The sequence below is a fragment of the Panthera uncia genome, chromosome X, assembly GCF_023721935.1.
Source record: "Panthera uncia isolate 11264 chromosome X, Puncia_PCG_1.0, whole genome shotgun sequence".
Lineage (NCBI taxonomy): Eukaryota > Metazoa > Chordata > Mammalia > Carnivora > Felidae > Panthera > Panthera uncia.
Window position 1 is genome coordinate 74,287,576 of NC_064817.1, and position 16,530 is coordinate 74,304,105.

General features: G+C 39.8%; 1 protein-coding gene and 1 pseudogene across 4 annotated transcripts in view; both read left to right on the top strand.

Annotated features, from left to right (window-relative positions):
* DIAPH2 (diaphanous related formin 2) overlaps positions 1-16,530 on the top strand; it is a 974,644-nt gene that overhangs the window by 936,147 nt on the left and 21,967 nt on the right. The gene's annotated exons all lie outside the window — the stretch shown is intronic.
* Positions 10,545-13,493, top strand: LOC125932222 (adenylyl cyclase-associated protein 1-like; annotated as a pseudogene).

Consider the following 16,530-nt stretch of genomic DNA (forward strand, 5'->3'; position numbering starts at 1 on the left):
CTGTTGACTGATCCTTGTGTGTGTATGTGTGTTTCACATCTATTAAAAGATTGATGTGGGACAAATACTAAATTATCCCATTTAGTTCTGTTAATACTCTATAATCTAGGTAGTATTATTATCATTATTTTGCAGCTGAGGAAACTGATGTTTAGAAAAATTCATTTTGCAAATACATAAGTGTGATGATGGCCCATTTTATTAAAAAAACTGTGTCTAGTAATATACATTAATCAGTTCAAAGACTACATATACCAGTTAGCTTAAGTTTATTCTATCATTACATCTTGCATCAGTACAAATGAGTATGCTTTGTGCCAAGACTCCCCCTCTACCCCCACATATTAACCTGGAAGAATAACCCAGCATGCATGTCTTGTTGAAAATGGGTCAGTATTGTTTACCATCAAAGGACAGACTTATTTTAATTTTTCATTTATAGGTCACATTGCTACAAAACAATTTTGAATTCCATTTGATTTTGCCTTTGAAGTAACACTCTATAGATGCTATCATGACATACCTCATTATCTTTCTGAATTTTTACTCGTCTTTTTGGAGAAAGACAACGTTTACTTCTTAAGACTAGAACTTTTAGGGGCTCCTGGGTGGCTCAGTTTGTTAGGCATCCGACTTCAGCTCAGGTCATGATCTCACGGTTCATGGGTTTGAGGCTGTATCAGGCTCTGTGCTGACAGCTCAGAACCTGGAGCTTGCTTCATATTCTGTGTCTCCCTCTCCCTCTGCCCCTCCTCTACTTTCACTCTGTCTCTCTCTCTCAAAATTAAATAAACATTTAAAAAAAGGACTAGGACTTTTAGAATTTTGAATCTAAAATTCATGAAATACTTTTATAAATAACAACAGCATATAAAGACAAATGCATTTGTGCTCTAAAACCAGCAGACTTGTAACCCATTACTTTCTGATGAGGGAACATTTTAGGGCCCTTATTTAAGCAGGAAAATGGCACCTGATTTCTGTCCTCCCCCCCGCCCCATTATAGTGTACTTAGTGATGGCAAATCAACAATGAAATTAATTCAGATTATTGAATCCTAGATTGCTTTTTATGTTATTTATTTATTTTTTCAATATATGAAATTTATTGTCAAATTGGTTTCCATACAACACCCAGTGCTCATCCCAAAAGGTGCCCTCCTCAATACCCATCACCCACCCTCCCCTCCCTCCCACCCCCCATCAACCCTCAGTTTGTTCTCAGTTTTTAAGAGTCTCTTATGCTTTGGCTCTCTCCCACTCTAACCTCTTTTTTTTTTTCCTTCCCCTCCCCCATGGGTTTCTGTTAAGTTTCTCAGGATCCACATAAGAGTGAAACCATATGGTATCTGTCTTTCTCTGTATGGCTTATTTCACTTAGCATCACACTCTCCAGTTCCATCCACGTTGCTACAAAGGGCCATATTTTGTTCTTTCTCATTGCCACGTAGTGCTCCATTGTGTATATAAACCACAATTTCTTTATCCATTCATCAGTTGATGGACATTTAGGCTCTTTCCATAATTTGGCTATTGTTGAGAGTGCTGCTATAAACATTGGGGTAAAAGTGCCCCTATGCATCAGCACTCCTGTATCCCTTGGGTAAATTCCTAGCAGTGCTATTACTGGGTCATAGGGTAGGTCTATTTTTAATTTTCTGAGGAACCTCCACACTGTTTTCCAGAGTGGCTGCACCAATTTGCATTCCCACCAACAGTGCAAGAGGGATCCCGTTTCTCCACATCCTCTCCAGCATCTATAGTCTCCTGATTTGTTCATTTTGACCACTCTGACTGGCGTGAGGTGATATCTGAGTGTGGTTTTGATTTGTATTTCCCTGGTGAGGAGCGACGTTGAGCATCTTTTCATGTGCCTGTTGGCCATCTGGATGTCTTCTTTAGAGAAGTGTCTATTCATGTTTTCTGCCCATTTATTCACTGGGTTATTTGTTTTTCAGGTGTGGAGTTTGGGGAGCTCTTTATAGCTTTTGGATACTAGCCCTTTGTCCGATATGTCATTTGCAAATATCTTTTCCCATTCCGTTGGTTGCCTTTTAGTTTTGTTGTTTGCTTCCTTTGCTGTGCAGAAGCTTTTTATCTTCATAAGGTCCCAGTAATTCATTTTTGCTTTTAATTCCCTTGCCTTTGGGGATGTGTCCAGTAAGAGATTGCTACATCTGAGGTCAGAGAGGTCTTTTCCTGCTTTCTCCTCTAGGGTTTTGATGGTTTCCTGTCTCACATTCAGGTCCTTTATCCATTTTGAGTTTATTTTTGTGAATGGTGTGAGAAAGTGGCCGTTTCAACCTTCTGCATGTTGCTGTCCAGTTCTCCCAGCACCATTTGTTAAAGAGACTGTCTTTTTTCCATTGAATGTTCTTTCCTGCTTTGTCAAAGATGAGTTGGCCATACATTTTTGGGTCTAGTTCTGGGGTTTCTATTCTATTCCATTGGTCTATGTGTCTGTTTTTGTGCCAATACCATGCTGTCTTGATCATGACAGCTTTGTAGTAGAGGCTAAAGTCTGGGATTGTGATGCCTCCTGCTTTGGTCTTCTTCTTCAAAATTACTTTGGCTATTTGGGGCCTTTTGTGGTTCCATATGAATTTTAGGATTGCTTGTTCTAGTTTCCAGAAGAATGCTGGTGCAATTTTGATTGGGATTGCATTGAATGTGTAGATAGCTTTGGGTAGTATTGACATTTTGACAATATTTATTCTTCCAATCCATGAGCATGGAATGTCTTTCCATTTCGTTATATCTTCTTCAATTTCCTTCATAAGCTTTCTATAGTTTTCAGCATACAGATCTTTTACATCTTTGGTTAGATTTATCTCTAGGTATTTTATGCTTCTTGGTGCAATTGTGAATGGGATCAGTTTCTTTATTTGTCTTTCTGTTGCTTCATTGTTAGTGTATAAGAATGCAACTGATTTCCCTACATTGATTTTGTATCCTGCAACTTTGCTGAATTCATGTATCAGTTCTAGCAGACTTTTGGTGCAGTCTATCGGATTTTCCATGTATAATATCATGCCATCTGCAAAAAGCGAAAGCTTGACTTCATCTTTGCCAATTTTGATGCCTTTGATTTCCTTTTGTTGTCTGATTCCTGATGCTAGCACTTCCAACACTATGTTAAACAACAGCGGTGAGAGTGGGCATCCCTGTCGTGTTCCTGATCTCAGGGAAAAAGCTCTCAGTTTTTCCCCATTGAGGATGATGTTAGCTGTGGGCTTTTCATAAAAGCTGTGGGCTTTTATGATGTGTAAGTATGTTCCTTCTATCCCGACTTTCTCAAGGGTTTTTATTAAGAAAGGGTGCTGGATTTTGTCAAAGGCCTTTTCTGCATCGATTGACAGGATCATATGGTTCTTCTCTTTTTTTTTGTTAATGTGATGTATCACGTTGATTGATTTGTGAATGTTGAACCAGCCCTGCATCCCAGAAATGGATCCCACTTGATCATGGTGAATAATTCTTTTTATATGCTGTTGAATTCGATTTGCTAGTATCTTACTGAGAATTTTTGCATCCATATTCATCAGGGATATTGGCCTATAGTTCTCTTTTTTTACTGGGTCTCTGTCTGGTTTAGGAATGAAAGTAATACTGGCTTCCTAGAATGAGTCTGGAAGATTTCCTTCCCTTTCTATTTCTTGGAATAGCTTGAGAAGGATAGGTATTATCTCTGCTTTAAATGTCTGGTAGAACTCCCCTGCAATAAGGTTGCTTATGTTTATGAGTAATTGTTTTATATATTTGGGGGCTCCGGTATTCGGCACATAGACATTTATAATTGTTAGCTCTTCCTGATGGATAGACCCTGTAATTATTATATAATGCCCTTCTTCATCTCTTGTTACAGCCTGTAATTTAAAGTCTAGTTTGTCTGATATAAGTATGGCTACTCCAGCTTTCTTTTGGTTTCCAGTAGCATGATAAATAGTTCTCCATCCCCTCACTCTCAATCTAAAGGTGTCCTCAGGTCTAAAATGAGTCTCTTGTAGACAGCAAATAGATGGGTCTTGTTTTTTTATCCATTCTGATACCCTATGTCTTTTGGTTGGCGCATTTAATCCATTTACATTCAGTGTTATTATAGAAAGATATGGGTTTAGAGTCATTGTGATGTCTGTATAATTTATGGTTGTAGCGATGTCTCTGGTACTTTGTCTCACAGGATCCCCCTTAGGATCTCTTGTAGGGCTGGTTTCGTGGTGACAAATTCCTTCAGTTTTTGTTTGTTTGGGAAGACCTTTATCTCTCCTTCTATTCTCAATGACAGACTTGCTGGATAAAGGATTCTCGGCTGCATATTTATTCTGTTTAGCACACTGAAGATCTCGTGCCAATCCTTTCTGGCCTGCCAAGTTTCAAAAGAGAGATCAGTCATGAGTCTTATAGGTCTCCCTTTATATGTGAGGGCACGTTTATCCCTTGCTGCTTTCAGAATTTTCTCTTTATCCTTGTATTTTACCAGTTTCACTATGACATGTGCAGAAGATCGATTCAAGTTACGTCTGAAGGGAGTTCTCTGTGCCTCTTGGATTTCAATGCCTTTTTCCTTCCCCAGTTCAGGGAAGTTCTCAGCTATAATTTCTTCAAGTACCCCTTCAGCACCTTTCCCTCTCTCTTCCTCCTCTGGGATACCAATTATGCGTATATTATTTCTTTTTAGTGTATCACTTAGTTCTCTAATTTTCCCCTCATACTCCTGGATTTTTTTTATCTCTCTTTCTCTCAGCTTCCTCTTTTTCCATAACTTTATCTTCTAGTTCACCTATTCTCTCCTCTGCCTCTTCAATCCGAGCCGTCGTCATTTCCATTTTGTTTTGCATGTCGTTTAAAGCGTTTTTCAGCTCCTCGTGACTGTTCCTTAGTCCCTTGATCTCTGTAGCAAGAGATTCTCTGCTGTCCTGTATACTGTTTTCAAACCCAGCGATTAATTTTATGACTATTATTCTAAATTCACTTTCTGTTATATTATTTAAATCTTTTTTGATCAGTTCATTAGCTGTTGTTATTTCCTAGAGATTCTTCTGTGGAGAATTCTTCCGTTTTGTCATTTTGGATAGTCCCTGGAGTGGTGAGGACCTGCAGGGCACTTCCCCTGTGCTGTGGTTTATAACTGGAGTTGGTGGGCGGGGCCACAGTCAGACCTGATGTCTGTCCCCAGCCCACCGCTGGGGCCACAGACTGGTGTGTGCCTTCTCTTCCCCTCTCCTAGGGGCGGGATTCACTGTGGGGTGGCGTGGCCATCTGTGCTACTTGCACACTGCCAGGCTTGTGGTGCTGGGCATCTGGTGTAATAGCTGGGGTGGGTAGGCAAGGTGCACGGGGGCAGGAGGGGCAGGCTTAGCTCGCTTCTCCTTAGGTGATCCACTTCAGGAGGGGCCCTGTGGCAGCGGGAGGGAGTCAGATCCGCTGCCGGAGGTTTGGCTCCGCAAAAGTACAGAGTTGGGTGTTTGCGCAGAGCAAGCAAGTTCCCTGGCAGGAACTGGTTCCCTTTGGGATTTTGGCTGGGGGATGGGCGAGGGAGATGGCGCTGGCGAGCGCCTTTGTTCCCCGCCAAGCTGAGCTCTGTCGTCCGGGGGCTCAGCAAGTCTCCCTCCCTTTGTCCTCCAGCCTTCCCGCTTTCTGAGCAGAGCTGTTAACTTATGACCTCCCAGATGCTAAGTCGCACTTGCTGTGGGAACACACTCCATCCGGCCCCTCCGCTTTTGCCAGCCAGACTCGGGGGCTCTGCTTGGCCGGCAGGCTGCCCCTCCACCCTGGCTCCCTCCCACCAGTCTTTGGAGCACGCACCGCCTTGCCGCCCTTCCTACCCTCTTCCGTGGGCCTCTCGTCTGCACTTGGCCCCGGAGACTCCGTTCTGCTAATCCTCTGGCGGTTTTCTGGGTTATTTAGGCAGGTGTAGGTGGAATCTCAGTGATCAGCAGGACGCGCGGTGAGCCCAGCATCCTCCTATGCCGCCATTTTCCAACCCCCCTCCCCTAGATTGCTTTTTAAATTGAGAACAGCATGTGCTTATCATCCGAAGCCTGAAAATTTTGAACCCTACATAGGTTGTGTCCCTTATTTGCCAATCTAATCATGATCAATGCCAAAAATTCCAAATTTATATGGAAAAATACTTAAAAAAGAAAAAATCATGATCCAACCATTCAAAGATAACCACTGTTTTTATTGGTATATATTCTTCTAAACTTCTAAAAGTTGTCATTTTTTTTCAAAAATAAGAATATGATATACTCTTATAATTGCCTTTTCCACTTTTTTAAAATGTTTGTTTATGTTTGAGAGAGAGAGAATGAGCAGGGGAGGGGCAGAGAGAGAGACATACACACACACACAGAATCTGAAGCAGGCTGCAGGCTCTGAGCTGTCAGCACAGAACCCAATGCGGGGCTCAAACTCACAGACTGTGAGATCATGATCTGTGCTGCAGACACTTAACTGACTGAGCCAGTCAGGTGCCCCTTATTTCTTAAATATTTATTTATTTTTTAGAGAGAGAGAGAGCATACAAGCAGGGGAGGGGCAGAGAGAGATGGAGACACAGAATCTGAAGCAGTCTCCAGGCTCCCAGCTGTCAGCACAGAGCCCGATGGCCCGACGTGGGGCTTGAACTCATGAACCACTAGATCATGACCCTGAGCTGAAGTCGGATGCTTAACTGACTGAGCCACCCAGGCACCCAACCTTTTCCACTTTATAATGTGAACCTCTTCTGTCAAGTACTTATAGATCTATATGATAATTTACAATGGCTGGAGTGTATGTGTGTGCAGTGTATCCTTATGTATGTGGGTTCCATCCTTTATCTAATTTCATGATGAACAAATGGGCTATTTGTGCTTTTCACTAGTTTAAACCATGTTGCAAAGAACACGGATATACAGCTATCCCTATTTATACATTTGTCTGATAACGGAAGGACTTTCTTTATTCCAGTAGACTTAAAAATCAGGAAAGATTCTTTGAGAATTCTTATATGAGAATTAAGTTGCTAATTAGTAGCCATTTTTACTTATCTATACATTCTACCTTGACTCAGGTTGTGCATAGATTGTCTTAGAAACTAAAATTACAAAGGAGCTTCTGTCAGTTACAGATATGACATTAATAAACTGTGCTTTAATTCTGTCCTAATTGTTCATATTTAAAACAACTGCTGACTGGCTTCTACCTTAAGGGGCAGCTTGTAATTTGAAATAATGGCACTAGCATCTGCTAAAGTGTCTGTGACGTTAACCATACAGGTTGCCTTTCTCCATACAACTGATTAAGTAATTAAGCATACGCTAACATGGGAAACACAACTAATGGGAAGCACCTATTTATAGGCCCACAAATTGAAGATTAATATCTTCTCTTCCCAAGGTCATAACCAGTGGCATATTTCTATAATCTTATCCCTTGTGAAATAGAAGCATCATGCAAGAGGAAGCCTGCCATTCCTGCCTTATACAGAAGCCAGTGAGCTGATATAACCTCAGAGTACCTAGGCCTACTAAAGTTGTAGAGTTGGGCTGACTACTCTAAAACTTCCATCATCAGCAAGAAGTAGGTAGTGGCAGACGCAACAGATAGGTTGTACATGTTAAAAACAAAAGGAGTAGATACGTAATCTTAGAGTGATTCAGAAACAAAAGCAGATGACAAGTAAGTATATTCTAGGTCAGCATATTAGCAACAGAGCTCAGGCAGATAAAAAACAACTACCACAGAAAATGACAGAATATTGTCCATCATGTAATCAATGTTAAAGAAGTGACTGATGCCTAATAATCTTAGTCATAGGGATCTATGTCACACATGGAAGTAGAAAGTCACAGAGATGACAGATGGTAGCAATGAATTGACCCTGTATTGCATTGTCATTTAAAAGCTAGTTTATTTACACCAACCCAAATGGTTTCTCAAGCTCTCATCCTTGCCAAATACTCTTGGCCGAGGTCACTGCAATCTGTGTATGCCTTAATCAGCTCTTCTTCTGCCACTCTTGATAGTGCTATCTACACTTCAATAACAGAACCTAACCAGATGATTCCAGAGAGCCCCATTTCTGCTGTGTGATTTTTTTTCCTGGTTTTTGTATTGTTTTGTTTTGTTTTGGTTTGGTTTTTATTTTTTCTTTTTTTTCCAATATATGAAGTTAATTGTCAAATTGGTTTCCATACAACACCCAGTGCTCATCCCAAAAGATGCCCTCTTCGATACACATCACCCACCTCCCCTTTCTCCCACCCCCCATCAACTCTCAGTTTGTTCTCAGTTTTTAAGTCTCTTATGCTTTGGCTCTCTTCCACTCTAACCTCTTTTTTTTTTTCCTTCCCCTCCCCCATGGGTTTCTGTTAAGTTTCTCAGGATCCACATAAGAGTGAAACCATATGGTATCTGTCTTTCTCTGTATGGCTTATTTCACTTAGCATAACACTCTCCAGTTCCATCCATGTTGCTACAAAGGGCCATATTTCATTCTTTCTCATTGCCACGTAGTACTCCATTGTGTATATAAACCACAATTTATCATGTTTTGTTTTGTTTTAAACAGAACTGCTGTCTTTGTAAACCATCCAGGATTATTTTTTAATATTAAAATTAAAATCACATGTTTATGGAAAAAGCTATCACACAAATCTGGCTAATTTAGTGTATGTCCTTTTATTATTTTCCTCCTTTCCCTCAAAAAAATATTAAATATGTATAGACATTCTGATTCTTCCTTTATACATCCATTGCTTCTCATGCCCCCCAAACAGGAAAAATTTGGTAAATAGTCAACAATATAAGGAGCTAGAACTCATTTTTTTATAATCAAAAATGAACAGCTCTCATTCTATTTCTTTTTGTTAAGATTCCGCCTATATTTTAAGGCCTAATTGGGATGAAGTTTTCTCAGGCCCCCTACTCCTGCACTCAAAGGATTATGACTTTGCTCTGCTCTGAACTGCCATCATACTTAAAACTGTAATAGATGCTATAAGAAACACATGGTTTATGCTATAGTTGTTTGTACATTTATCATTTCCTCCTGATAACTTATATAGGTGTTTATTATGGTACCTTGCAGATAGTTTATGCAGTAAAAATTTATGGGTGGATGGAAGGAAGGAAAGAAGAAAGGGAAGGAGGGAGGCAGGGAGAAATTGTTTCCTTTCCTTTCTTTATATTAATGGCAAATTATATTCTCTGTGCGTTGAGCAGTATAGAAGAAGGTGAACCGAAGGGTCAGTGTCTGATTCATTGTTAAAGATTGGATGGTTACTTAATCAACAGATAGCTTTTGATAAATTGCTATGTGTAATCCACTGTGAAAGATACCTGAGAAGTTCTGTTATAGTTTGTGTGGTTTCTATTGGTATGTTATTCAATGTAAGTTTCACATATATTACTTACTTGGGAATTGTTCCAACTATTTTTATAACACTTCATATTTTTATTTGTTGCCTTTTCTCATATTTTCCAGATATGCAGTCATCATTATCAGACTTTCAACCTCACAGAGAGAAAATTTGTCTTAAAGCCCAATTGCATTTCCTAGTAAAGAAACAAATATAATGCATGGCTAATGTAGAAAAACAAGGACATTTAAAAAAAAAATCTATTCACTAGGTTTGACATTGAGTCCAAAGATAATCAATAGCAATGACTATGACATTTGAAACACTGAACAATATACTGATTTTTCTTCTGAGCTACATTTTTGCAAAATCCTTTGAGATACTCAAGTTATCAATTATGTAAATGGTAGTCATTTAAAATCCCAAGAGGTTGGTTATACGTTATGAAAATATCATTTTTATGATAGATAAAGGTAAGTATTGCATATTTTCTACATTTGTAGCTTAATATGGATTAAATTTTTAATGCCTTGAAATAATATTGTACTCTGTGGTTTTACTTTTATCGCATATTTAAATCTTTCTAAAGTTGCTATAATTGAGTTTGTTTGATAATGTACCTTTATTTTACTATAAGACTTGATAGTTTGCAAAATATGAGGTTCATAATAGAGATATAGAATAGAGTTACTACCTGGCAGGGAGGATAAGAAGAAAGTGAAATATAGAAAAGTGATTTAATCTCACTACTGCAGTTTTGTAAAATATAATTTGTTTTTCCCCTAGCACAGCAGAATTTCATGCTGATAACAAGCTACTGAATTAATAAATCCTTGCAACTATCAAGACTTTTCCTTTAATAACATAATGAATGCTGAGCATTAAGAAAAGGAAACAAATTCTTTGCACAGATGTTACCTCTTGCAGATCTATCCCTAAACATAGGAAAAATACCATAATACCATAATAAATACCATAAAAAATACCAAAATACCATAACTCCATTATGAGGAATATCAATATGAAAATTATTTGTGCATATCAATTAGAATACTGTATTTTCCACACAAAAACTCATTTCCTGGAACACATTTCCTTATTTTCCAATTGGAAAGACATTTAGGGTCTATTTTGCTATCATTACATGTGCTTAACTCCAATTACATTTAATGGGAGTTGTGTCTCTATAGTCACAGTAGCCTCTGAACTACTTTAACATTATTGCTTTCCATTACCATTCTCATTAAAATAGCTTTTCATCTCTTCTCCCAACATGAACTCTCACAGTAATCTGGGTTTCTGTTTTCTTTGCATGGATTTATTTCATGTGATAAAAGATATAGATTACACAACATGATCTGATTCTAGTTTCAAGGACATTATGATGTCATTGAGATTAGAATAGGGCTAGAACTATTTAATTTTTAAGTAGAGGTAATTGAGTGGCTTCTAAACATCCATTTTAGCACAGTGACTGATGTATACAATTTTGTTGGAATAAAGTAAGTTGAGAGAGCAGCTGATCACAGTCCGGAGGTGAGGCTGAACTCTGAGGTGGTACATTATAACTGACATGCAAAATCTGGTAGAAAGATTAGAGAGGGCAGTGGGCCACCTGGAGATAGTATCCCATACCTCTGACATGCACTGTGGATATGGAGACAATGCTCCAAAAGGAGCAACTCCATATGTGCAAGCATTTGACTCACTGTTTAATGGTCCTGTGGCAGAGTGCCTGAAGATCAGTAAAGAGATTGGGGGAGATGTGCAGAAACATGTGGAGATGGTTCACACAAACCTGAAGTTGGAGCGAGTTCTCTTGGTTACAGCCTCTCAGTGTCAGCGGACAGAAGACAATAAGCTTTCTGATTTGTTGGCACCCATCTCAGAGCAGATCCAAGAGGTGGTAACCTTCTGGGAGAAAAACCAAGGCAGCAAGTTGTTCAACCACCTGTTAGCTGTCAGCGAAAGTATCCAGGCCCTGGGTTGGGTGGCTGTGGCACCCAAGCCTGGTCCCTATGTGAAAGAAATGAATGATGCTGCCATGTTTTATACAAACTGAGTCCTCAAGGAATACAAAGATGTCAATAAGAAGCATGTGGACTGGGTCAAAGCTTACTTGAGTATATGGACAGAGCTACTGGCTTACATTAAGGAGTCCCATACCACTGGACTGGCCTGGAGCAAAACAGGGCCTGTGGCAAAATAACTGAGCGGATTGCCATCTGGACCTTCTGCTGAATCAGGTCCTCCTCCTCCCCCACCAGGCCCACCTCCCCAACCAGTCCCCACCAGTTCTGGTTCAGATGAGTCTGCTTCCCACTCAGCACTGTTTGTACAGATTAATCAAGGGGAAAGCATCACACATGCCCTGAAACATGTATCTGATAACATGAAGACTCACAAGAACCCTGCCCTGAAGGCTAAGAGTGGTCCAGTACGAAGTGGCCCCAAACCATTCTCTGCACCTAAACCAGGAGTCAGCCCATCCCACAAACCAACCACAAAGAAGGAGCCAGCTATACTTGAACTGGAGGGCAAGAAGTGGAGAGTGGAAAATCAGGAGAATGTTTCCAACCTGGTGATTGATGACACAAAGCTGAAACAGGTGGCTTACATATACAAGTGTGTCAATACAACATTGCAAATCAAGGGCAAAAGTAACTCCATTACAGTAGATAACTGTAAGAAACTCAGTCTGGTGTTCGATGAAGTGGTGGGCATTGTGGAGATAATCAATATTAGAGCAGTCAAAGTTCAGGTAATGGGTAAAGTGCCAGCCATTTCCATCAACAAAACAGATGGCTGTCATGTTTACCTGAGCAAGAATTCCCTAGATTGCAAGATAGTGCCAAATCTTCTGAGATGAATGCCCTCATTCCTACAGAAGGCGGTGACTTTAATGAATTCCCAGTCCCTGAGCAGTTCAAGACCCTATGGAATGGGCAGAAGTTGGTCACCACAGTGACAGAAATTGCTGGATAAGAGAAGTGCCACTGGGTTCTTTGCCCTCTCCCTCACACCTTGGGATAAATCTGTACCAAGACAGTTCTTTTCTAGATTTCCCCCACCTTTCTGCTCTTAAACTGCTTCTTCACTCTGAGAAGCACAGCTACCTGTCTTCACTGAAATATACCTCAGGCTGAGATTTGGGTAGGAGAGCAGGTCAGTTGATCTTTTGCAGGAAGGTGCAGCTTTTCCATGTCAGCTCAACAACACCACCAGCCCATTCTTAAGGAACTGCACACCAGGACTGGTGTGTTTTAGCTTTCAGCCTTTGGGAGTTATTTGACCAACAAACAGTCTTTTGGGAAGAATAAAGCATTCCCCAGGAATTAAAAGATCAGAATGTTCACATAAGTTCATCTTCTTCTAACAATGCAACGAAGGTAGCAGAGGCTGGTGTGATTCTAGCTGGTTTTTCTAACCAAACTAATTTTTCACTATTGACAGGTGATGCAGGAGTCGCACCGGACCAAAGGCTAAAGCTTGGCCATCTAGCATTCCAAGCAAAATTGATTCCTGTAGGCATTCCTTTTATTCTGCATTCCATCCTGGGTCTGCCTGAACCTGAGAGAGTAGGTTCTCCTGTATCAGCTGCTGGGGAGAGCCCTGCACCCAGGCCAGTTAAAGGAGTCTTGGACCCTTTCTTTCACTGGGATCCCTGCCCAGCACCTTCCTACAGATATGACTTAAACAAAAACACAAATAAAACCAAAAAAGGAAAATACACCATTTCAAGGAATCTGGAATTCCTTCTTCCATGCTATATGCCTTCCCTCCATCTTCACTGCCTCCTTTGCCCTGTCATGCCCAATTGCTTTTGGTTTCTGTCCAGGCACCTGAACAAAGGACTAAAATCTCCAGTACAGCCTGGTTTTAGGTCTTGTGTAAGAATCTTGCACAGCATTGCTAACGTAAATTACAGTTTTTCTTTCTAGGACACTAACAAAAATATGCAACTTTTTTGGTGAGAAGAGAGATTATCCTGTGACTTTTACCCATTTCCTGAGGCCTGTGGAAATAAACTTTTATGTACTTAAAGTTATACGGAAAATAGAATAAAATTACTACTAAAAAATAAATAAATTAATTAAATAAGTTGATATAGTTTAATGCCTGTGATATCTGGTGGAAGCCAAATTTGTAAAACATCAAATATATGAGAAAATAAGGCTTAAAAACTTGAAGTACTAGACTTTATCAACAGCCTACAAAATGGTACATTTAATTCCAATTCAAATTTTGACAAGGCAAAAATAATGAGAATAAGCATATTAGAAAATCTCTTAAAGAATTGGTTTATCTCTTTTCTTTAGTGCTGATCTGCACTTATATCCAGAAGAAAAGTGGTCATTTGGGAAGAAAAAAAGTGATTAGTGGACAGAGAAAGAAGCTTGTTAAGTCTTTAAGAAAATGAAGAACCTGAGGAGAACTCTTAAAAAGATGATTAGGGACTTTAGAATCACTTGACTTATTGGCACTCAACAAATAGACATCTGCCTAGCCTTACTAAGATAGCCTAGTTAGTACCTATTGGGTTTAGTTTTCAAGCTGTGTTGTTTTCAAGATGTTTTGTGATTATAGCATAATATAGAGTTTCAAAATGTTTCCTAAAAATACATGTTTTAAATGAAAATATAAATTATGAGAGATTATCTCCTTGACATATCAAAACATATTATGAATGAAATCAGAAGGTATTGGCACAAACATAGTTGGAAAGATGCTTAGGTCAATGAAACAGAAATGTACCTTAGTATAGATAATTTAACATGAAAATAGGAATCATGAATCAGTGTAAACATTCATGATTTCTCAACAAAGGGACAGCCCATGTTCTCTTTGCAAGAAAAAAAAAGAAAAGAAATCAGTGTGGAAACTTACCTGGCATTGTACAACAAAATAAATTCTAGGTCATTTAAATAGACAAATGTAAAAACAAATCAAACCTTAAACAACAAGAAGAGATACAGTTGAATGTTAATCATATCAATAGATTTAACTATGTAAAAAAATTAAAATGAGTTCCAGTCCAAAATGGTGGTGTTGGAAGACCCTGAACTCATATCCTGCACATACACACTGAATCTACACCTACATATAGAGCAATTCCTCCTGAAGAAAAACTCAGAGCTGACAGAACAGCTTCTGCACAACAAAAGATAGAAGTACCACATAGAGAATGGCAGGTGAAATGGAGACATGATAATCATGAGAACCCTGCCCCTGATACTGTAAACTGCGTGGAGAGGGATAGTACTGAGGGACTGGGAGAGGATTCCTCCACCCTGGCACACAGAGTAAAAGCTCAAGTTTAAAAGGGAAACTAGAATATAAAGGAACCAGTCCTACAGCATTTGACAAATGACAAGGAAGCTGCTGGAATGCTCTCCAGGGTCAGAATTGCTAGCAAGTGTCATTGTTTGTTTCCTCTCCATTTTCATAGTGCAGACAGAAGCAAGATCCCGGCACCCTAGCCAGCTGCCCACCTCAATGAATTCTGGGACCCTAGCCCACATCAACCCCAGTCATATTCCTAAGGTGGCCCCATTGAAGCACATACTAGGACACTGAAGTCCTGCACCCAGTTCAGCTCCAGAAGACCTGCCAGGGCACTCCATGCATGGAGTAGCTGAGAACCTCCCAGCTAGCACCCTCTCCCAGCATTCATTGCACTAAGTCATCCTGGCCTATGCCTACCTGAGCTCCATCCATCCCACCAGGGCATCCCCTGCATGGAGTGCCCCAGGACCACCTAGCTCATCCCACCTCAGCTCCTGCCATCCAGACAGGGAGCCCCCTGGACAGAGCATCTCAAGCCCCTGTAGCCCATGCCTGCTTATGCTCAAATCATCTTGCCAGGGTGCCCCCTTGGAAGAATACCCCAGGAGCCCCAGCCAGGGCTTGTTTTGGCTTCAGCTGCTCCACCAATGTGCCCTCTGGTAGAGAGCTCTGGGTCCCCCAGTCCACTGCAGCTGTAGCCATCCCACTAAGGTGGCCCTGGTATACATAGTGCCCTAAGATCCCCATTCAGTGCCTACTATAGCTCTAGTCAGCCAGCCAAAGCAGACAGGCACACACAGAGATGTTCCTACACAAGTCCCTTCCTTTAATACTAGAAAAAATAGCTGTTCTGTGTAATTCATAGAAACAGACACAGAACGTCAAAATGAGGAGATAGAGCAATATGTTCCAAATGAAAGAAGAAGACAAAACTTCAAAAAAGAAAAAAAAACTACACAAAATGGAGATAAGCAACCTACCTAATAAAGAGTTCAAAATAATGGTCCTAAAGTTGGTCACTGGACTTGAGTAGAGTAGATGACCTCAGTGAGAACTTCAGTAATGAGATAGAAAATATAAAAAGAACCAATCATAGTTGAAGAATATAACTAAAATGAAAAATACACTATAGGGAATGAACAGCTGATTAGAGTATGCAGAAGAGGAGATCAGTGTTCTGAAAGACAGAGTAATAGAAATCATCTAAGCTGTACAACAAAAATAAAAAATAATTTAAACATGAGGACAGGTTAAGGGAACCCTGGGACAACATCAAGTAAACAAATATTTTCATTATAGGAGTTGTAGAAGGAGATTAGAGAGAAAAAGGAACAGAAAACTTATTTGAAGGAATAATAAATGAAAATTTTCCTACCTGGGGAAAGAGACATCCAGGTTCAAGAATCACAGAGAACCCCCAAACAAGGTGAACCCAAAGATATCCACACCAAGACATATAATAATTAAAACATCAAAGATTAAAGAGAGAATTCTAAAAGCAGCAAGAAAAAGCAACTAGTTATATATAAAGGAAACCCCATATGGCTATCAGCTGATTGTTCAGCAAAACCTTTGCAAGTCAGAAGGGAATGGCATGATATATTCAAAGTGCTGAAAGGAAAAAAAAAAAAAAGCCTGCAACCAAGAATACTCTATCTGGCAAGGTTATCGTTCAGAATTGAAGAGGAGATAGTTTTTCAGGCAAACAAAACGGAGACTTCATCACCACTAGATTGGCCTTACAAGAAATGTTAAAAGGACTTCTTTAAGAGGAAAAGAAAAGACCATAATTAGAAGAAAATTATGAAAGGTAAAAATGTCATGAATAACAGCAAACATCTAGTAAAGGTAGTAGATCAATCGCTTATAAAACTAGTACAAAGGCTAAAAGACAAAAG